This window comes from Rana temporaria (genome assembly GCF_905171775.1).
Source record: "Rana temporaria chromosome 4 unlocalized genomic scaffold, aRanTem1.1 chr4z, whole genome shotgun sequence".
NCBI lineage: Eukaryota > Metazoa > Chordata > Amphibia > Anura > Ranidae > Rana > Rana temporaria.
Genome location: NW_024404463.1, coordinates 161,066 through 184,020, shown reverse-complemented (window position 1 = coordinate 184,020; position 22,955 = coordinate 161,066). Strand labels below are relative to the sequence as shown.

The 22,955-nt window shown below is 47.6% G+C and overlaps 1 long non-coding RNA gene across 1 annotated transcript; it reads right to left on the bottom strand.

The window, feature by feature from the left end:
* Nucleotides 1-281: 281 nt before the first annotated feature.
* On the bottom strand, nt 282-19,343 carry LOC120921850. Its single transcript, XR_005745010.1, has 2 exons — nt 18,531-19,343; nt 282-454 (listed from the first exon to the last, which is right to left on the bottom strand). It is a non-coding gene; the product is annotated as an uncharacterized LOC120921850 (long non-coding RNA).
* Nucleotides 19,344-22,955: the final 3,612 nt, after the last annotated feature.

The following is a 22,955-nucleotide window of genomic DNA, read 5'->3' as shown; positions in this document are numbered from 1 at the left end:
GGTTCATGTAAGAGAGGAGCGCTGTAAACGTATCGGGGTTGTGTAAGAGAGGAGCGCTGTAAACGTATCGGGTTTGTGTAAGAGAGGAGTCTGGAGAGGAGAACGTTGTGTTGTGAAGGTTGAGTAGCTCCGCCCCGGAGCTCCAGGCGCGTTTTCATGTCTTGGGCCGCCATCTTTTTTCTGGGCCCCAATAAACTTTGGTGTCAGACAGATTCATTGTTTACAGCTCAATGCCCCGCCCCCTTTCCAGGACGCAGTAATAACTCCTCTCAGGCTGAAGAACATAGAATAGAATTGTATTATTGGGGTTCAGACAAAGGTTGGGGGGTGACAAAAGTCCGGGCCGCAGCTTGTCCTTCAGGTCTCTCTTCTGGTCTTCTGGTGATAAGTGCAGACATCTCCGCGTGACTTTGCCAGAACTTCCTCCGGAAAATGTGGGGACCGGGCGCTCACTCTGCAGAGACAATCCAGATAACAATCCTCACACATACGATCGTTCATTAGATTACTATTTTCATCTATACAGTATTTTGTGTAAATGTCTAAGGCTCGCTCCTCCCTCAACGCGGTGCGTCCCGCTCTCCGTTCCTGGGAGGAATTGGGACAAATCTTTACCTTAATTCGGCCCTAAAATTGAGCCAAAGTCGCCCAGCGTTCCCCTGCAGCGCGCTTCGCCCGGAGATGTGACCCGGCTCCATAAAGAGCCAATTACATCCTCCTGACTGCGGGGAAACCCCTCCCCCATCCGCAGAGGTGTGACCCCGGCCTTAGTGAAGAACACTTTCAGAAATCAAAGTATTAATAGTTTATTTTTTATCAATAAACAAAATGGAAAGTAAATGCAGAGAAATCCAATCATTATTTGGGGTGACACCCCCTCCCCCTCCCCCAAAGGGCCTTCAAAACGGCATCAATTCTTCCAGGCAGATACTTCATCATGTCATACCATCAGGGAGGCGTGTGATTGGCCCGAATTCATGCTGCAGCAGGACAAACCCACCCCCAACATCCAGCCAATGTCATTAAGAACTACCTTCAGTGTAAAGAAGGAGGAGTCCTGGAAGTCATGGTTTGGCCCCCACAGAGCCCTGATCTCCCCATCATGGAGTCTGATTGAATTATCTATACTGTCCCTGCCATGTAGGTGGTCATGTGATGAGAACAGCATTTTCTTCTATGTGATCATAGACAGACTTTGAATATGAATGGCGGCAAACAGACCAATCAGAGCATCCGGAAAGTATTCACAGCGCTTCACTTTCTCCACATTTGTAACATAATAATGTACAGCCTTATTCCAACATGGATTAAATTCATTATTTTCCTCAAAAATAAATTCTCCTCCTTTGTATACAAGTATCACAGGCTCCTCCCATGTACATAAGTATCACAGGCTCCTCCCATGTATACAAGCATCACAGGCTCCTCCCGTGTATACAAGCATCACAGGCTCCTCCCGTGTACACAAGTATCACAGGCTCCTCCCGTGTACACAAGTATCACAGACTCCTCCCATGTATACAAGTATCACAGGCTCCTCCCATGTATACAAGTATCACAGGCTCCTCCCATGTATACAAGTATCACAGACTCCTCCCATGTATACAAGTATCACAGACTCCTCCCTTGTACACAAGTATCACAGACTCCTCCCATGTATACAAGTATCACAGACTCCTCCCATGTATACAAGTATCACAGGCTCCTCCCATGTATACAAGTATCACAGACTCCTCCCATGTATACAAGTATCACAGACTCCCTTGTACACAAGTATCACAGACTCCTCCCATGTATACAAGTATCACAGACTCCCTTGTACACAAGTATCACAGGCTCCTCCCATGTATACAAGTATCACAGACTCCCTTGTACACAAGTATCACAGGCTCCTCCCATGTATACAAGTATCACAGACTCCCTTGTACACAAGTATCACAGGCTCCTCCCTTGTATACAAGTATCACAGGCTCCTCCCATGTACATAAATATCACAGGCTCCTCCTGTGACTGTCAGGGGTTAACGCCATTTACGATATTCTTTCCAGCAACCCACGACAGCTTATCGACACTCCACAATCCAGCAAACGAGCGCGGCCCATAGGATTCCCCAGAATAACGAGACACACAGCTCTGTTCTCTGGTTCAACAGGAATAGAATTTAATGGGAAACTCAGAATTCTTATAAACACCAAAAAGCATGCTGCAGTAATGAAAGGGACAATGACACACTCCACCCACAGCATCATACAATGCATACTAACGAAGCTCCAATACACATCTTGGGTAGACTTTCTGGCACCGGGTCTGACACAATCCACATGATCTAATTAGCTACAGCTGACAAGTCAGACATCATGACTCCGCCTCTTCCACCTGATATACAATACATATTTTATCATCAATAGAAATTCACACAATACAGTTTTAATTAGCATCACACAATGAAAAGGTCTTTAGAAGCCAGACTAGGGTTAGTTTACATGACAGTAGCAGACTTAATTACCACCTTAACAGTCTATGTTCCGCATGAATGAGTCACTCTTCTATTGACCTGTTGGGTTCAGAATCAACAACCTGTAATTAGTTATTTGTAGACAGTCTTGAATATATTGTGGATTACAGACCCAGGTTAAAAAAATCCAACATATGTCCCTTATTTCCTGGCTCAATCTGTATAAGATCTTCTGGGTCCCACGGCCCTCCCGTTACACCTCCCATGTACATAAGTAGCACAGGCTCCTCCCATGTACATAAGTATCACAGCCTCCTCCCATGTACATAAGTAGCACAGGCTCCTCCCATGTACATAAGTATCACAGCCTCCTCCCATGTACATAAGTAGCACAGCCTCCTCCCATGTACATAAGTAGCACAGCCTCCTCCCATGTACATAAGTAGCACAGCCTCCTCCCATGTACATAAGTAGCACAGGCTCCTCCCATGTACATAAATATCAGACTCCTTCCATGTACATAAGTAGCACAGGCTCCTCCCATGCACATAAATATCAGACTCCTTCCATGTACATAAGTAGCACAGGCTCCTCCCATGTACATAAATATCACAGGCTCCTCCCATGTACATATGTATCACAGGCTCCTCCCATGCACATAAGTATCGCAGGCTCCTCCCATGACACTCAGAATTGAGCTCAGATGCAGGGCCGCTTATAGAAATCATAGGGCCCGTACAGCCTATCTGACGGGGCCCCCTACAGTTCCACCTGTGGTCCCGCCCCCGGTCCCACCCCCTGACCCCTCCCCAGACCCCGCCTTGAAACAAAGTGCAGGTTTGTCTACAAGTGATAATTATTTTTCTCATCCATGCCGCCAGTGCCGTAAATGTGCCTGCAGAGACAGTGCTACCCAAGCTGTCTATGGCATTATGCCATTGGCGACATGGGTGGCACTGTCTGCAGCACAATATGGCATTAGTGGCATGGGTGGCATTGTCTCTGCAGCACATTACGGCATTGGCGGCATGAGTGGCACTGTTGCTGCAGGCAGCACATGTGTTATGGGCAGTAACGCATTTGCTACCTGCAGACGGTGCCACCCATGCCTCCAATACAATATTGTGCTGCAGACAGTGCCACCCATGCCGCCAATACCCTTATTGTGCAGGCAGCACATGTGTTATGGCCCATAACGCAGACAGTGCCACTCATGCCACCAATGCCATAATGTATAGATGCTGGCTGCTGCAGTAGTAACACACCTGTGTCACTTCCTTCCTGGTCCTGCTGCTGCCTGGACTGCCCACACACTATTCCTGTCAGATGTCAGGTGCTTCTTTTCTGCCGAAGCCGCCGCTTGTGTCTCTGCTGAGTGAAGAACAGAGCAGAGCGCCAAGAGCGGAGGGAGAGGAATCACTCCGCGGCGCCAGGGAAGGACACGCTGGCCAGGACTTGAGCCAGCATTAGGAGCGGGCGCGGAAGAGAAGAGACATTCTTCCACGCCCGAAATACAAAAAAAGGTCCCTTCTGGCTTTCACACGAACGGAGCACTGAAGGTAGTGTACTATTAAAAAAATACGTAAAAAGCATTGCGAGGGGGGGAGGGGGGATTTGGTCGGTGGATGGAGTGTCTGGATAACGATGTTCAGTCAGGGCTGTGGAGGTTTTTTTTTTCCTACATTAATTATTTCTCTGTGAAGGTTGCCCGGGCCCCCCTGCCTGCCGGGCCCGGTATAACAGGGCCAGTTGTACTGGCCTATCAGTGGCCCTACTCAGGTACATCCTGTTTCTACTGATCATCCCTGAGATGTTCTACAACCACCTGTGGTGAATTCAGGTGATTGGACATGATTGGGAAGGCACCCCTCTCTATAGAAGGTCCCACAGGTAACAGTGCATGTCAGAGCACAAACCAAGCCACGAAGTCCAAGGAATTGTCTGTATACCTCGGAGACAGAATTGTATGGAGGCACAGATCTGGGGGAAGGGTACCAATTCGCACAGTGGCGTCCATCATCTGTAAATGGAAGAAGTTTGGAACCACCAGGACTCCTCCTAGAGCGGGCCGCCCAGCCAAACTGAGCGATTGGGGGAGGGTGTCCTTAGTCAGGGAGGTGACCAAGAACCCGATGGTCACCCTGAGCTCCAGTGTTTCTCTGTGGAGAGAGGAGAACCTTCCAGAAGAACAACCATCTCTGCAGCACTCCACCAATCAGGCCTGTATGGGGGAGTGGCCAGATGGAAGCCACTCCTCAGTAAAAGTCACACGACAGCCCGCCTAGAGTTTACCAAAAGAAATCTGAAGGACTCTCAGATTATGAGAAATAAAATTCTCTGGTCTGATGAAACAAAGATTGAACTCTTTGGCCTGAATGACGAGCGTCATGTCGGGAGGAAACCAGCCCCTGCCCATCACCTGACCAATACCATTGCTACTGTGAAGCATGGCGGTGGCAGCATCATGCTGTGTGGAAGTATTTAAGCGGCAGGAAGTGGGAGACTAGTCAGGATTGAGGGAAAGGTGAATGCAGCAATGTACAGAGACATCCTTGATGAAATCCTTCTCCAGAGCCCTCCGGACCTCAGAGAGGGGTGAAGGTTCATCTTCAACAGGACAACGACCCGAAGCACACCGCCAAGATAACAGAGGAGGGGCTACGGGACAACTCTGTGAATGTCCTTGAGTGGCCCAGCCAGAGCCCAGACTTGAACCCGATTGGACATCTCTGGAGAGATCTGAAAATGTCTGTGCACCGACGCCCCCCCATCAACCTGATGGAGCTGGAGAGGTCCTACAAAGAAGAATGGGAGAAACTGTCCAGAAATAGGAGTGCCGAGCTTGTAGCATCATACTCAGAAAGACTGGAGGGTGTAATTGGTGCCAAGGGAGCTTCACCAAAGTATTGAGGGGAGGAGCCTGTGGTACTAATGTACATGGGAGGAGCCTGTGATACTTATGTACATGGGAGGAGCTTGTGATACTTATGTACATGGGAGGAGCCTGTGATACTTGTGTACATGGGAGGAGCTTGTGATACTTCTGAACATGGGAGGAGCCTGTGATACTTCTGTACATGGGAGGAGCTTGTGATACTTCTGAACATGGGAGGAGCCTGTGATACTTATGTTCATGGGAGGAGCCTTTTTTTACTTCTGTACATGGGCGGAGCTTGTGATACTTCTGAACATTGGAGGAGCCTGTGATACTTATGTACATGGGAGGAGCCTGTGATACTTCTGTACATGGGAGGAGCTTGTGATACTTCTGTACATGGGAGGAGCTTGTGATACTTCTGAACATGGGAGGAGCCTGTGATACTTATGTTCATGGGAGGAGCCTTTTTTTACTTCTGTACATGGGCGGAGCTTGTGATACTTCTGAACATTGGAGGAGCCTGTGATACTTATGTACATGGGAGGAGCCTGTGATACTTCTGTACATGGGAGGAGCTTGTGATACTTCTGTTCATGGGAGGAGCCTTTTTATACTTCTGTATATGGGAGGATACAAAAACAATTTTGCGGCGCTGAAAGTGAAAAAATGATGTGGTGTTGTTAATCTATATTAACACCAATAAATAGTACAGTCAAGTGAAAAGTCCAAATCTAATGAATCAAGGACGATAGAATGTTCAAAATAAATTTTTGATAGATGAGTGATCAAGTGAGTAATTCCAAACAGCGCGGTGAATAAAATAAATGAATAGTGAAAATGACCACCACCAAAAGCGGAGGCTTACCAGAGGTATTGAACCCAAATAAGCATCACCCCAGATGATGCAAACTATTGCGAAATGCGTCGGAACTCTACTTTTTATTGATGTCCTTTTTATACAGCAAAACTTTTATGCCCCGTACACACCATCACTTTATGTGATGAAAAAAAACGACATTTTCTGTGAAGTAAAAAATGACGTTTTTGAAACTTCAATTTTCAAAGAGCAAGTTGCCTACACACCATCGTTTTCTCACAATGTTCTTGCAAAGCGCGGTTACGTTCACCACTTTTTACCATTGAAGCTCTCTTCATAAGTAGCTTCTGGGCATGCGCGGGTGAAAAAACGTAGTTTTAAACAACGTTTTTTGCTACACACGGTCAATTTCTGTGAAGTAAAAAACGAGGTTTTGAAAAACGACACATAAAATTGAAGCATGCTTCAATTTTTTTGGTTGTTTTTTAGAAGACATAAAACGACGTTTTCCCCCACACACGGTCAATTAAAGTGACGTTTTTAAAAACGTCATTTTTTTCATCACATAAAGTGATGGTGTGTACGCGGCATGAGTGTTTTTAACCGTTATTAAATTTCAACATTGTTACGGTATGACAGTATGTGCCCTCGTTTTCCTTTATGCGCGGTCTGATCGGTTGAGTTGCCGTTACTCCCCCTTGTGCTTGTGTACGTGATGTCTTCAGGATATCCCCCCCTCCATATCCAGATCCGCTTGATGTGTCTTCATCCATTCACATTCAGCTTGTATTGACCCTTTAGGCGTATGCTTATTTGGGTTCAATACCTCTGGTAAGCCTCCGCTTTTGGTGGTGGTCATTTTCACTATTCATTTATTTTATTCACCGCGGTGTTTGGAATTACTCACTTGATCACTCATCTATCAACTATTTATTTTGACCATTCTATCGTCCTTGATTCATTAGATTTGGACTTTTCACTTGACTGTACTATTTATTGGTGTTAATATAGATTAACAAAACCACATCATTTTTTCACTTTCAGCGCCGCAAAATTGTTTTTGTATTCTTTACCACTTTCTTGTTTCACCAGATTGTTTGTGGCCGCTCATCATCAGGATAGCGCAAATTTACTTTTGTTTTTGTACATGGGAGGAGCCTTTGATACTTATGTACATGGGAGGAGCTTGTGATACTTCTGTACATGGGAGGAGCTTGTGATACTTCTGTACATGGGAGGAGCTTGTGATGCTTGTGTACATGGGAGGAGCTTGTGATACTTCTGTACATGGGAGGAGCTTGTGATACTTCTGTACATGGGAGGAGCTTGTGATGCTTGTGTACATGGGAGGAGCTTGTGATACTTCTGTACATGGGAGGAGCTTGTGATACTTATGTACATGGGAGGAGCCTGTGATACTTCTGTACATGGGATTTTTTATTTTTAATAACTTTGCAAAGATTTTAAACAAACATCTTTCACGTTGTCATTTTGGGGGATTGTTTGTAGAGTTTAGAGGAAAATAATGAATTTACTCAATTTTGGAAAATATATATTGGTGTATATTGTATATTGGTGTATATATTATATCAGCCCTCAAAATTTCCACTCGCCTGCTAGCATTTGGCGAGTGGATTTAAGCTGGGGGCGAGTGATGACAGGGCTGCATGACCAATCTCCCTTCAATCTGTGCTACACTTAGAGTCCCGATGAGATTGGCGGCCGAAGAGGAAAGGTGCATGCTCGGGAAAAGTAGTCTGGTGAGCCGCGCACAGGCAGAGCAGTACACAGATGCTCTCCTTACAATTCTCATTAAGCCATGGGACCCAACAGTATGACCTCTCTGAGCCTGCCCCCCTCCCCCGACCAATGTAGCTGGAGAGCAGAAAGTAATGAGTGAGGTGGAGGATTGCAAAACTGACCACTCCGGTGCAGCGCTCACTGAAAGTTGCCCTGACATGAGAACAGCAGCCTTCTAGTTTGTGCCGTTTTCTTCTCCTTGTGCTCTATGTAAGTTTAGCCTGAGCACTGTGAGCAGACTGGTCTCAATGTGTGCTGTGCGCTGTCAGTGTGTGCTGTCAGTGTGCGCTGTGCTATGGTGTCAGTTGTGTGGATCTCGGCGCTGGATTGTACTCCCTCCCGCTGTGCTGCAGCTCCTCTCCTCTCTGCCAGCCTGAATAAAAGGGGGAAGTGGGGACATGCAAGCGTCTAGCTGCACACACAGGCTCCTGATGAGATGAATGGGAGAGAGAGAGGATGGATGGGAGTTGCAGAGGAGACAGCAAGAGAATGGGGAAGAGACCCAGTTCTAGTGCCCTGTCCCTCTGGTCTGGTCTGCCCCCAGTGCCCTGTCCCTCTGGTCTGCCCCCAGTGCCCTGTCCCTCTGGTCTGCCCCCAGTGCCCTGTCCCTCTGGTTTGCCCCCAGTGCCCTGTCCCTCTGGTCTGCCCCCAGTGCCCTGTCCCTCTGGTCTGCCCCCAGTGCCCTGTCCCTCTGGTCTGCCCCCAGTGCCCTGTCCCTCTGGTCTGCCCCCAGTGCCCTGTCCCTCTGGTCTGCCCCCAGTGCCCTGTCCCTCCGGTCTGCCCCCAGTGCCCTGTCCCTCTGGTCTGCCCCCAGTGCCCTGTCCCTCTGGTCTGCCCCCCAGGGCCCTGTCCCTCTGGTCTGCCCCCAGTGCCCTGTCCCTCTGGTCTGCCCCCAGTGCCCTGTCCCTCTGGTCTGCCCCCAGTGCCCTGTCCCTCTGGTCTGCCCCCAGTGCCCTGTCCCTCTGGTCTGCCCCCAGTGCCCTGTCCCTCTGGTCTGCCCCCAGTGCCCTGTCCCTCTGGTCTGCCCCCAGTGCCCTGTCCCTCTGGTCTGCCCCCAGTGCCCTGTCCCTCTGGTCTGCCCCCAGTGCCATGTCCCTCTGGTCTGCCCCCAGTGCCATGTCCCTCTGGTCTGCCCCCAGTGCCCTGTCCCTCTGGTCTGCCCCCAGTGCCCTGTCCCTCCGGTCTGCCCCCAGTGCCCTGTCCCATTTTGTTAAAGATGTTGTTGGTAAATATTTAATTTTGTAACTTGATTCTGCATAAAACATTGTCATTCCATGAGATAATCTACAAGGGCGTGTTTACGGGTGCAATTAGGCGCAGGGCAGTGTATGAATTAGGTGGGGCAATTGGTGGCGAGTAACTCTTGAGGCCTGGCTAGTAGCTCAGGACTTGAAATTTTGAGCCCTGTATTATATTATATATATATTGGTGTATATATTATATATATATATTGGTGTATATTGTATATTGGTGTATATATTATATATATATATATTGGTGTATGTATATATATATATATATATATATATATATATATATATATATATATATATATATATATATATATATATATTGGTGCAGGGCCAGAAGCCGGGCAATGGGTTACAGTGGGGTTAGGGCAGAACTTTTCTTCTTCAGTAACTGAGAAAAGAGAAGCCTGGAATGAACGTTCCCACTGGAGATGTGGGGGGTGGTTTGGTGAAGTTCCAACCTTTTCCTCTTCCATTTGACCCTTTTCACTGCTAGAGGTAGAGATTGATGGACCTCCCCCGAGTCTGACGCTCATTAGATGCAGCAGAGAGAGAGACTTGTAAAGCGCAACACATGGGAACTGAATGGCCTCTGGGCGCTGTATCCATTTCATGGGTAAGGAACCCCTTGACCTCAGAAGAGATGGGTTTTAATCTTTCTCCTGAAGGCCAAGTGGTCCGACTCCAGTCGGATGGTGGTTGGTAGTGCATTCCACAGGCGGGGTCCTTGGACTGCAAATCTTCGATCTCCTTTGGACTTGTATCTGGCTTTGGGTATCTGGAGGAGGTTTTGATTGGTGGATCGCAGAATGCGATTGGGGTTATGGGCTTTTATTTTTTCGCATAGATATTGGGGGGCATTGCCTTGAATACACTTATGTATTAAGGAAGAGGGCCTTGAAAGTGATTCTGTCTTTTACTGGCAACCAATGAAGGGATCTCAGTGAAGGGATCTCAGTGAAGGGATCTCAGTGAAGGGATCTCAGTGAAGGGATCTCAGTGAAGGGATCTCAGTGAAGGTGAGATTGATTCCCATGGTTTTTTCCCAGTCACTAGTCGAGCGGCCGTATTTTGAACGACTTGCAGACGAGTGATTTGGTATTTGGGGAGTCCTAGATAGAGGGCATTTGCGTAGTCGAGTCTGGAATTGATTGTTCCCACCACGACTGCAATGTCCTCTTTCGGGATAAAGGGCGTGAGTCTGCGTAGAAGGCGCAGCAGATGGTGGGATCCACTGACTACTGACCCTATTTGTGCTCTATTGTCATGTAGGTGTCGAAAATGACTCAGAGACTTGTGACTTTGGTGCTAGGGGTGATAGTTTTACCCAGAATGGGCGGGGGAGTCCATGTTGACGCGGGGTGATTTTTCCGGTTAGCGTGAAACAGAAGAAGTTCTGTTTTTGAACCATTGAGTTTAAGGTAACTGTTTGTCATCCAGTTATCTATTAGAGTGAGGCATTTCTCTAGTCCAAGAGAATGATCCTTTTTGTTGCAGATGCGGAAATACAGTTGTGTGTCGTCTGCATAGGAGTGGTAAAGTAACTTCTGGTTTCTGATGATTTCAAAGAGAGGGCGAAGATAGATATTAAACAATACGGGCGATAAGGGAGATCCCTGAGGGACCCCGCATGACACTGTACGTTTTTCAGAAGTGAAAGACCCCAGTTTCACTATTTGTGATCGGTTTTCCAAGAAGGAGGAGAACCAGGGTAAAACACCTTCAGCGACTCCGGCTACTTCAGCTAGCCTAGCCAGTAGTAGTCCATGGTCTACAGTGTCAAAAGCCGCGCTTAGGTCCAGCAGTATCAGGAGACAGGATTCTCCTTCGTCTGCGGCCTCTAGAGCGTCATGCCATATTTTGAGCAGCGCCGTTTCTGTTCCGTGACCCGGACGGAAGCCTGATTGAAACGGATCGAGTAATTTATGGGTGTCTAAATGCAGTTGCAGCTGTTGTACAACTACTTTCTCCATTACCTTGGAGAAGACATTTAGAGCTGTTATGGGCCTCCGGTTGTTTGGGTCTTTGAGGTCGAGGGTAGTTTTTTTTATAATTGGTTTTATTGTACCTTGTTTTAGCAAGGTGGGCACCATGCCCTCCTTGAATGATTGGTTAATGAGCTGTGTGATATCTGGTGCCAGTATATCGGCACTTTCTTTCAGCAGTTTAGTGGGGATGATATCATTGGGTGCTGTGCTATTACGCAGAGTCCCGATGATGTTTTTAGTGGCATCGATGGAAATGGGTTTTAGAGTAAATTTTGGTGGTTGCGGTGGATTTATGTGGGTAATTGGTTTGTGATTTGGGGAAGGGTTGGTGACGGTTCCATTTTGCTGAATACTTTCACGAATTTTTTTCAATTTTATTAATGAAATAATCCGATAACTCGTTGCAAAATTCTTGTGAATCAGAATTGGGGGCCTCTAAACAAGCTGGATTCATAGTCTGAGTGACCAGCTTGAAGAGTTCTCGGGGGCGGTTAAGGGCATTTGCGATGATGTTGGAGAAATGATTTTTTTTGGCCGTGAAGATTTCTTTGTGGTATTTCTTTGTTATTATCTTGTAAATGGTGTGGTTTTTATCTGAAGAGCACCTTTTCCACGCAGCTTCTGCTCTTCTACGCTCTTGCTTTAGCAACGTCAGCTGGTTATTAAACCAGCTGGAGTTGTTTTTCCGGATGCAAGTTTTGCGTTTTGGTGCTACTAAGTCAGCTGACTGTATTAGCGCCTTGTTAATGGCGTCAAGTGTTTCTGTGGCGGTTTGTTTTTGTTGGGTTGTTTTTATTTTGTTCCCTAGTGTTGTTTTGAAGAGTTCCGAGTGGAGCTTCTTTTGAGATCTAGTCCAGTGAGTTGTCACCGGTTTTGTTGTTTTCTTTGGGCTGGCATTTTTGGTGATTGTGAATTTGATGGCATGGTGATCGGTCCATGGTTGCGGCTCATTTCCCAGGACGTCAATTTCCAAATCTTGTTTGAAAATGAGATCGAGCGTATGGCCTGAGGCATGAGTGGGGCCTTGTATTAGTTGCTGCAGACCTAATCCTTCCAGATGGTCGATGCAGGCGTCGGCTACGGGGTCCAGCGAGGAGTTGGCCCAGAGGTTGAAATCCCCAAGCACCAAAAGGTGTTTGATGTTTAGGGTATATGTGGAGATGAATTCCATCAATGACGTGAGAAGGTGCGTTTTTGGGCCTGGTGGTCTATAGCAAAGTAGCATATGGACCGTATCTTGGGGATTTGTTTGCAGCTGCAGAGTGAGGGTTTCCATGAATGAAAGCGAGTTTTGAAGGACTGGTTTGGTGATCGAGAGGTGAGTCTTGTGGATCACCGCCAGGCCCCCCCTCTTTGCCCCACTCTGTTTTGCATTTGAATGCGATAATTTGCTGGCACCAATTCTGTTAGAATGGTGTTGCAGTCGGCTGTCAGCCAGCTTTCTGTGATGAAGAGGCAGTCTAGATCGTGTTGAAGGATGAAATCATAGATTTCTTGTCGGTGTTTTACTGCCGATCTTGTGTTGACCAAAGCGCATATTATGCGCTTGGGCTGGGGTACCTGCGCGTAGTTTTTGACTGTTGATAGTCGATTGATTCTCAACAGTCGCTCATTCCTTAGAGCTTTTTTGGTGACAACTGGGAGTATAGAGGCAAATGGTTTTAGTTCCCGGATGGTTTCTGCATCCGGGAGTATTTTAGGTAACCCATGGTCGCAGAAAAAAAACGCAGGGAAGTTATGTTGATTGGGGGTGTCTTATATGGTGATGGGCGGAAGACTGTCCAAGTGAGCCGTCACTCATTGAGTCTTCTCTCCCCGATTGGTCCAGAGGAAGGCGAAAAACCCCAGGCGTGCTGTGCCAATCTGCAGCGACCGTGGAAAAAAATTCCTTCCTGACCCCTCAACGGGCGATCGGTGCAACCCTGGATCAATTGCCTAGGGGGGGATATGTACCCCTGTGTTAGACTATGGGAGTCCTGGTTGTTTGTGCTGTGTCTGCAGCAGCCGAGAGCTGGGAGGACCCTGCCTGGCTGCACTATCCCTGGGGAGAGCCGACTAAGGTGAGAGCGTCCTGCTCTCACTATCCCTGGGGTGAGTAGACTAAGGGGAGAGCGTCTGCTGCACCGCTGAATCTATATATCAAGAGTTCCAACTTTACTAGCTGCAAGCTTGTTCTGGATCAGTGATTGAAAAAGTAATGAAGACTCCTGTCTTGCCTCCTGTTTTAAACTCCTGGTTTTTAACTCAGGCACTTTTGTTCAAAGAATGCACTTCTGGTCAGAGAGTCCACATGTGAAGCCACCATCAACTGGGAGCCAGCAGGAAGCAGATGACCGTATTGTTCAGCCAAGTTCTCTCTGGAAGGTGGTGCTCCCAATGAACCGTTCAGCCTGGGTCCAGGTGGGCCCTACATTGGAGCTTCTCTGCTTTGCCTGTCCTATCAGATGTTTTTTTAGTCCTTTTCCCGTCCCTCTGCTGCAAAGGGTCCCGACTTTTCACATTTCTGCTCCTCCTTCAGAATCCTGCAGCTATCCCATCCACAGCACGGCGTGGTCTACCACATCATATGCCACACCTCTTCCTCACTGGAGCGGACACTTCAATGCCTGCATTGCCCTGCCCTCCTACATCATCCTGCCCTTTCCACTTCCAATCCTCCTCCTAAGAAGAAAGGAGCCGGCAGAGTTTTGGAGTCAGTCAGTCTCTGCTGTGGTTGGATAGGTTGGCCACTTAGGCCAAGGAATTGCAAATATACCCGGCCCTACCACTGCTTAGTCATGTAATGGCAGCCTGTGGGGCCGATTGCCCACTACTACTTCCAGACTCAGTGCCCTGTTAGGTCCGTCTGCCATTTTGGGTTTATTTTCAGTAAAAGGATTCAGAATAGTTGGGCATAAAACGATAATATGGGGGGGGGGGGGTGTACACTGTTTTTGAAACACATCATACAGTACCTCTTCCCCTGCAATCACGGGGTCTCAGTGTGTTGGCTCTCCTAAATTCTTTTAGCAAATATGAAATCCCATTTTAGCTGCTATTTGTAAGGTAAATGGTTTGGGGGGAGGGGGGTTGGGCTTCATCTATTTAAAGCTAGTTGACTTGTCTAGCTAGTTTGAAGTGGCTGTTTAAACAGAAAGTGATGTCAGCAGGAAATGGAGGGAGGCAGGAAGTGATGTCAGCAGGAAATGGAGGGAGGCAGGAAGTGATGTCAGCAGGAACTGGAGGGAGGCAAGAAGTGATGTCAGCAGGAACTGGAGGGAGGCAGGAAGTGATATTAGCAGGAAATGAAGGGAGGCAGGAAGTGATGTCAGCAGGAAATGGAGGGAGGCAGGAAGTGATGTCAGCAGGAAATGGTGGGAGGCAAGAAGTGATTTCAGCAGGAACTGGAGGGAGGCAGGAAGTGATATCAGCAGGAAATGAAGGGAGGCAGGAAGTGAGATCACATTAGTGTTCGGGACAAGAGGATCGAGCTGCAGGATGGAAGGAAGGGTGAGCAGCCAAGTCTGAGCCCCTCCACATTATTATTATATTTAAATAATATACAGAGGGTTTAAGGAACACCGGTATTTAGGGAGTAACATGTAACAAGTTCCAACATTCTCCCCCTCACCCCCTGAGCTCCCTGTCTCCTGTGACAGTGGGAAGGGGGTCCTCTCCCCAGCAGCTGCTGTCAAATTTAAAATGGACAAGGCTGTGTGGATCTCCGCCTGTAATCTAGTCCTGTCTGTCACCACCGGAGGTCCATTGACACTCCTCCAGCTTTCTAACTGAAACCCCAGAGGGAGACAGAAAGATGGAGGATGTCGATTCCTAGACTCCCGAGCACTACAGCTCGACCTTCACTCAAAAGTGAAAGTTCTGCTTATTCGACTTATTTTATGGGGAGCGGGTATCCAGTACCCTCGCCCACTTCCTTAAGTCTCACCTAGGCAAGAAAGACATGCCCTGAGGCATGCCACCGCCCCCCACCCACAGCCTTCTAGGCTTTACACGTTCCAGGAGGCTGCAGAACCCCAAGATCTTGTGTATGCATGGTGGGAAGCCGGCTGCAATTCCTCAGGATGGCAGATCCGGCTCCCATATCCAAAATGGTGGCAGCAGAAAGAAAGCCGACTACGGGTGGTCAGCGCTGGATCCCAGGAACTGGTAAGTACCTTATTTTTATAAGTCAGCAGTTGCAGGAATTTTAGCGGAGGACTTTTACCCAAAACATGCGTCTCCAGCACAGATACCAACATTGGTCAAACGTGGATGAACTCTGCCGGAACCACCGGAATCTTCATCCATGTGGAGCCGTTCATGAGAAGCCAATCAACTGATTTCTCATGAATCGGCTTGTTGGTACATTTTTGATGTATTCTGGTGGAGGGGAGGCCCAATGACACCGCAGGGAGGATTCCCACCTCCACATCCAATCACTGGCTGATGGAACGTAGAAACCATGAACCATGTATGGCCAGCCCTGTGCTCCGCTCTCCCTTTTATATTTGGGGCTGTTGCGTTACCCCCCCCCTAATATTGGTTTCTGATAAAAGTCAAACACTGTGGGGTGAAGGCCAAAATGTGTTCTAAGAGAATAAAATTCCCAGAAATTTGTCATAAATTCATGTTCCAGCCATTTCCCCCCAAAATGTTTCAGTCCTGAGCCCCTCTTCTACATTCCAGCTGTGTCTGGCCCCTTTGGGATTTTCATGTGGGCCAGGCATAGCCTTAGTTCTTCCTCTAACCATTACTCTATTTACCATGTGGGCCAGGCATAGCCTTAGTTCTTCCTCTAACCATTACTCTATTTACCATGTGGGCCAGGCATAGCCTTAGTTCTTCCTCTAACCATGACTCTATTTACCATGTGGGCCAGGCACAGCCTTAGTTCTTTCTCTAACCATGACTCTATTTACCATGTGGGCCAGGCACAGCCTTAGTTCTTTCTCTAACCATGACTCTATTTACCATGTGGGCCAGGCATAGCCTTAGTTCTTCCTCTAACCATTACTCTATTTACCATGTGGGCCAGGCATAGCCTTAGTTCTTTCTCTAACCATGACTCTATTTACCATGTGGGCCAGGCATAGCCTTAGTTCTTCCTCTAACCATTACTCTATTTACCATGTGGGCCAGGCATAGCCTTAGTTCTTCCTCTAACCATGACTCTATTTACCATGTGGGCCAGGCATAGCCTTAGTTCTTTCTCTAACCATGACTCTATTTACCATGTGTGCCAGGCATAGCCTTAGTTCTTCCTCTAACCATTACTCTATTTATCATGTGGGCCAGGCATAGCCTTAGTTCTTCCTCTAACCATGACTCTATTTACCATGTGGGCCAGGCATAGCCTTAGTTCTTCCTCTAACCATGACTCTATTTACCATGTGGGCCAGGCATAGCCTTAGTTCTTTCTCTAACCATGACTCTATTTACCATGTAGAGCAGGCATAGCCTTAGTTCTTTCTCTAACCATGACTCTATTTACCATGTGGGCCAGGCATACCCTTAGTTCTTTCTCTAACCATCACTCTATTTACCATGTGGGCCAGGCATACCCTTAGTTCTTCCTCTAACCATGACTATATTTACCATGTGGGCCAGGCATAGCCTTAGTTCTTCCTCTAACCATTACTCTATTTACCATGTGGGCCAGGCATAGCCTTAGTTCTTCCTCTAACCACGACTCTATTTACCATGTGGGCCAGGCATACCCTTAGTTCTTTCTCTAACCATTACCCTATTTACCATGTGGGCCAGGCATAGCCTTAGTTCTTTCTCTAACCATGACTCTATTTACCATGTGGGCCAGGCATAGCCTTAGTTCTTCCTCTAACCATTACTCTATTTACCATGTGGGCCAGGCATAGCCTTAGTTCTTCCTCTAACCATTACTCTATTTACCATGTGGGATAGGCATAGCCTTAGTTCTTCCTCTAACCATGACTCTATTTACCATGTGGGATAGGCATAGCCTTAGTTCTTCCTCTAACCATGACTCTATTTACCATGTGGGCCAGGCATACCCTTAGTTCTTTCTCTAACCATTACCCTATTTACCATGTGGGCCAGGCATAGCCTTAGTTCTTTCTCTAACCATGACTCTATTTACCATGTGGGCCAGGCATAGCCTTAGTTCTTCCTCTAACCATTACTCTATTTACCATGTGGGCCAGGCATAGCCTTAGTTCTTCCTCTAACCATGACTCTATTTACCATGTGGGCCAGGCATAGCCTTAGTTCTTCCTCTAACCATTACTCTATTTACCATGTGGGCCAGGCATAGCCTTAGTTCTTCCTCTAACCATTACTCTATTTACCATGTGGGCCAGGCATAGCCTTAGTTCTTTCTCTAACCATGACTCTATTTACCATGTGGGCCAGGCATAGCCTTAGTTCTTTCTCTAACCATGACTCTATTTACCATGTGAGCCAGGCATAGCCTTAGTTCTTCCTCTAACCATTACTCTATTTACCATGTGGGATAGGCATAGCCTTAGTTCTTCCTCTAACCATGACTCTATTTACCATGTGGGCCAGGCATAGCCTTAGTTCTTCCTCTAACCATTACTCTATTTACCATGTGGGCCAGGCATAGCCTTAGTTCTTTATCTAACCATGACTCTATTTATCATGTGGGCCAGGCATAGCCTTAGTTCTTCCTCTAACCATTACTCTATTTACCATGTGGGCCAGGCATAGCCTTAGTTCTTTCTCTAACCATGACTCTATTTACCATGTGGGCCAGGCATAGCCTTAGTTCTTTCTCTAACCATGACTCTATTTACCATGTGAGCCAGGCATAGCCTTAGTTCTTCCTCTAACCATTACTCTATTTACCATGTGGGATAGGCATAGCCTTAGTTCTTCCTCTAACCATGACTCTATTTACCATGTGGGCCAGGCATAGCCTTAGTTCTTCCTCTAACCATTACTCTATTTACCATGTGGGCCAGGCATAGCCTTAGTTCTTTCTCTAACCATGACTCTATTTACCATGTGGGCCAGGCATAGCCTTAGTTCTTCCTCTAACCATTACTCTATTTACCATGTGGACCAGGCATAGCCTTAGTTCTTCCTCTAACCATTACTCTATTTACCATGTGGGATAGGCATAGCCTTAGTTCTTCCTCTAACCATGACTCTATTTACCATGTGGGCCAGGCATAGCCTTAGTTCTTCCTCTAACCATTACTCTATTTACCATGTGGGATAGGCATAGCCTTAGTTCTTCCTCTAACCATTACTCTATTTACCATGTGGGATAGGCATAGCTTTAGTTCTTCCTCTAACCATTACTCTATTTACCATGTGGGCCAGGCATAGCCTTAGTTCTTCCTCTAACCATTACTCTATTTACCGCTTACGTGGCCTTTGCAACTTTGGTACGTTTCATCCTCTTCCTCCTCATGAGGGTGACTTGAGGTCTCTTTAGCCCAGCAATGAACAGGAGAAGCCGCGGACGGGATTTGGTGAGCCAGCTCCTTAGGAGAGTCCCTTTAGGTAACCTATAAGAGATAGAAGGTCATCATTTGGAGGCCAACAATCCGCCTTGTCTGTAGGAGAAGAATAACTTGGTGCTCAATAACAGCAGATCACGTTATTTGATTCCAGTGCAGACAAAGTACACAAAGATGATAAAATCTACGACATCAGCAGAATCTCTTCACGCCGGGGCCCTGCGCTGCATGGCGCTGCATTGAACTAATGTCCTGCATTCAGAATTATTGGGTGCCTTGCAGTTTGCCACCTACAGTTATCTATCAGACCCTCCATGCATTGATGATGCCCTACGACTGGTGCCCCGGGGTGAATACACAAGTATGTTGGGACCACAAAACATCGAGCCCATGAATGCAGAACACATTGGAGTCCTCTATCTGTCCTGGGAGCTAACCATAGATCGAAGGATACCAGGATTAGAGGTCTCTCTGTAGCTGTGTAGAAAATTATATTTTGACAAATGCTAACTCTCAAACATTTCAAAGATCTGGATAAAATCCTGATGCCAAAAAATGTAGGCCGTGATACCGAAACCTGGTGTGTTGCACCCTCCCCCACACCTGGGTCTCTCCATTCCCCATGATACTGAAGAGGCTCTCCACATTCTTCTAAGGCAGTGGTTCTCAACCTTCCTAGTGCTGTGACCCCTTTCCCAAGTTACATAGTTACATAGTTAATCAGGTTGAAAAAAGACACAAGTCCATCCAGTTCAACCACAAAAAAATAAAAAAACAAAATAAAAAACACAGTAAAATCCTATACACCCAACTCCATACCCACAGGTGATCCAGAGGAAGGCAAAAACCCCAGCAGAGCATGAGATCCAATTTGCTACAGCAGGGAAAAAAATCCTTCCTGATCCCCCGAGAGGCAATCGGATTTCCCCGGATCACCTTTACCTACAAATCTTAGTACTCAGTTATATTCTGTACATTTAGGAAAGAATCCAGGCCTTTCTTATAGCAATCTACTGAGCTGGCCAGAACCACCTCTGGAGGGAGTCTGTTCCACATTTTCACAGCTCTTACTGTGAAGAAACCTTTCCGTATTTGGAGGTGAAAACGGAAAATTGTATACTTACCTTTCCGTAATTTTCCTTTCCTGACGCATTTTCATGGCAGCATACACTGGGTTGTGACTCCGCCCCACAACCTGACAGGATTGGTTAGCTATAAAATCCAAAGGGGAGACACCCGGCACTATTCTCCGTATATATCATCATTTGAACAATAGGGTGGGCAGCTGTGTGCTGCCATGAAGATGCGTCAGAAAAGGAAAATTACGGAAAGGTAAGTATACAATTTTCCGTTTTCCTGACGCATTCATGGCAGCACACACTGGGAAATAACTCGCCAGTCGGGAGGGTTCAATGCAAAAGTATTTTATTCCCTAAAGGGCAGAAGAATTGGCTCTGATGATAGATCGGCCAAATTCGGCCGTAGCCAAGAGAGCGGCGTCTACCCTGTAGTGGGAGATAAAGGTATGCCTGGAAGACCAGGTTGCTGCTCTGCAGATAGTTTCCAAAGAAACGCCACAATATGCTGCCCAGGAGGTTGCCACTGCCCTGGTTGAGTGTGCCCTGATGCCTTCCGGAATCTCCAGTTGCTGAGTGGAATACGCTTTTCCGATAGCCTTGACTAGCCAAGAGGCGATGGTACGGGAAGTGGCTGCCTGGCCTCGTCTGGCTCCGTGAGGTATAATTAGGAGGGCGTCTGTTGACCGAAGATGGTTAGTAGCCGACAGATATCTGGAAATTGTAGACTTAATGTCCAAGGCATGAGGTTCGCCACTCTCGTTAGAAAGGCATGGCAAGACGATGTCCTGGCCGTAGTGGAAGGCCGAAGTGACTTTTGGAAGGAAACGATCTGAAGGCCTGAGTATCACCCTGTCGGACAAAAAGACTAGGTAAGGTTCCTTATACATGAGAGCTTGTAACTCCGATACTCTCCTTGCCGAGGCAATGGCAATGAGGAAGGACAACTTTATGGTTAGGTCCCATAGGGAAATTGAGTTAAGAGGGAAGAATGGTGGTTTGGAGAGTGCTTCGAGAACCACCGAAACATCCCAAGCCGGAAAGGATGGTTTCCTGGGAGGTCTGATTTTAATGCATGCCTTCATAAACTGGATAATTAAAGGATGCAAAGCCCATCTGGTGCCAGTCTTGGCGGACAGAGCGGAGACCTGTACCTTTAGGGTGCTCGAATTTAGGCCTTTGTCAACTCCTGTTTGAAGGAACTCCAGGATCTGGTAAGGATCAGGCGAGATGGTATCCCAACCTTTAAGTTGCGCCAACTGGGCGAATCTTTCCCAAATCCTGGCGTAGATGGTGTTTGTGGTGATCTTCCTGGCTTGCATTAAAGTTGTTATAACCGCCTGGGAACACCCCTGTTCTCTTAGTCTAGTCCTCTCAACCTCCAGGCTGTCAGATGGAGCCTGTCTGGAGCCGGATGGAGGAACCGACCTTGGTGTAGGAGGTCTGCTGATACTGATAGGTGTATAGGAGGTCGGGTATTGAGCTGTAGGAGCGTCGTAAACCACGGCCTCCTTGGCCAGAAGGGTACCACTGTGATTACTGTGGCCGATGATCTCCGGAGACGGGACAGGAACCTCGCTATTAGAGGAGTTGGGGGAAAGATGTACCCCAAATTGAAGTCCCATGGGTGCAGAAGGCAATCTGTCCCCTCTGCTGTTGGAAAGGGTACTCTGGAAAGAAATCTTGAGCATTTGGCATTTGCTGGTGTTGCTGCCAGGTCGATCTCCGGAACCCCCCATGCCTTCGTCAAAATGGAGAACTCTCGAGGGTTCAGAGACCACTCGTTGTTCGATAGAAGTCCCCTGCTCAGGAAGTCGGCTAGCGTGTTCTGTGCTGCTGGAACATAAACTGCTCTCAGGTTCAGAAGATGTACCTGAGACCACTCTATTATGGGGTGAACTTCCGCTAGAAGTGTGTGGCTTTGGGTACCGCCCTGCCTCTGGATGTAGGCCACCGCCACCTTGTTGTCCATCCGGATTAGGACGCTCCTTCCTTGAAGCAGAGGTGCAAAGGCCAAGAGGGCCTGAAATGCCGCTCGGAGTTCCAGTATGTTTGATACTGTGCCCCGAGCAGGGAAGTGCCACTGTCCCTGGGCTGTCTGATCCAGGTAGTGAGCCCCCCAACCTCTCTCGCTGGCATCCGATGTCACTATCTCCGGATCTGGAGGAGCTATGGGCTTGAATCTTCTGAGGTTGGGAGGGTGAGTCCACCACCAAAGAGAGTGCCTGACTTGGCTGGAGATTCTGATGGGTTGGTGCATTGAGGCTCCGTCCCATTGTTTGAGAAAAGCGTTCTGTAAGGTTCTCATGTGCCATTGGGACCATTTTACCATGGGTATGGTTGATGACATAGAGCCCAGCATGCTGAGGCAGGTTCTGGATGACGTGCGTCTGGAGGATAGTAGATTCCGCACTTTCCGTGCTAAAGGTTCCACCTTTTCCAAGGGCAGCTGTACCCTGTTCTGTTTCGTGTCCAATTCTGCCCCCAGGAATATCATAACCTGTGAGGGCTGAAGGCTGCTCTTCCGCCAGTTGATTAACCAGCCAAATTTCTGGAGGGTCGAGATTAGGATCTCCCGCTGGAGGAGTAAAGTCTCCCGATCTCCTGCTAAGAGCAGGATATCATCCAAGTAGTGATGTACTCGCAACCCTCTCTCCCTGAGAAGTGCTATGAGAGGGAGAAGGACCTTTGTGAATGTCCTGGGAGCCGAAGAGATGCCGAATGGTAGGCATCGAAACTGGAAGTGATGTTGGCCAATGGCGAAACGTAGAAATTTCTGGAATGCGGGATGAATTGGCACATGAAGATAGGCGTCTGATAAATCGATTGACAGCATCCAATCTCCCAGATTCACTGCCAGAAGAATGGACTGGAGACTCTCCATTTTGAAAGCCTCTATTTGAACTCTCTTGTTGAGCCGTTTGAGGTCCAGCACGGGCCGTAGATCCCCAGATTTTTTTCGCACCAAAAATAGAGGGGAATAAAATCCCCTGCCCCTTTGGTGCGAAGGAACCTCCACGACAGCTTCTTTCTGAATTAATTCTGAGACATATTGAGTGAGTAGCTTCCTCTTGTCTAGGGAAGACGGTATCTTGGTGGGTTGGAAGATAGCGTGAGGCAATGCCCCCATAAAGTTCCACTTGTGGCCATGTTTTATGGTGGAGAGAGTCCATGGGTCCTTTATGTGCTCTGACCATACTTGGGCGAAACTCCTGAGCCTGGCGCCCACCTGAGCTGGGTGGGCAGGCA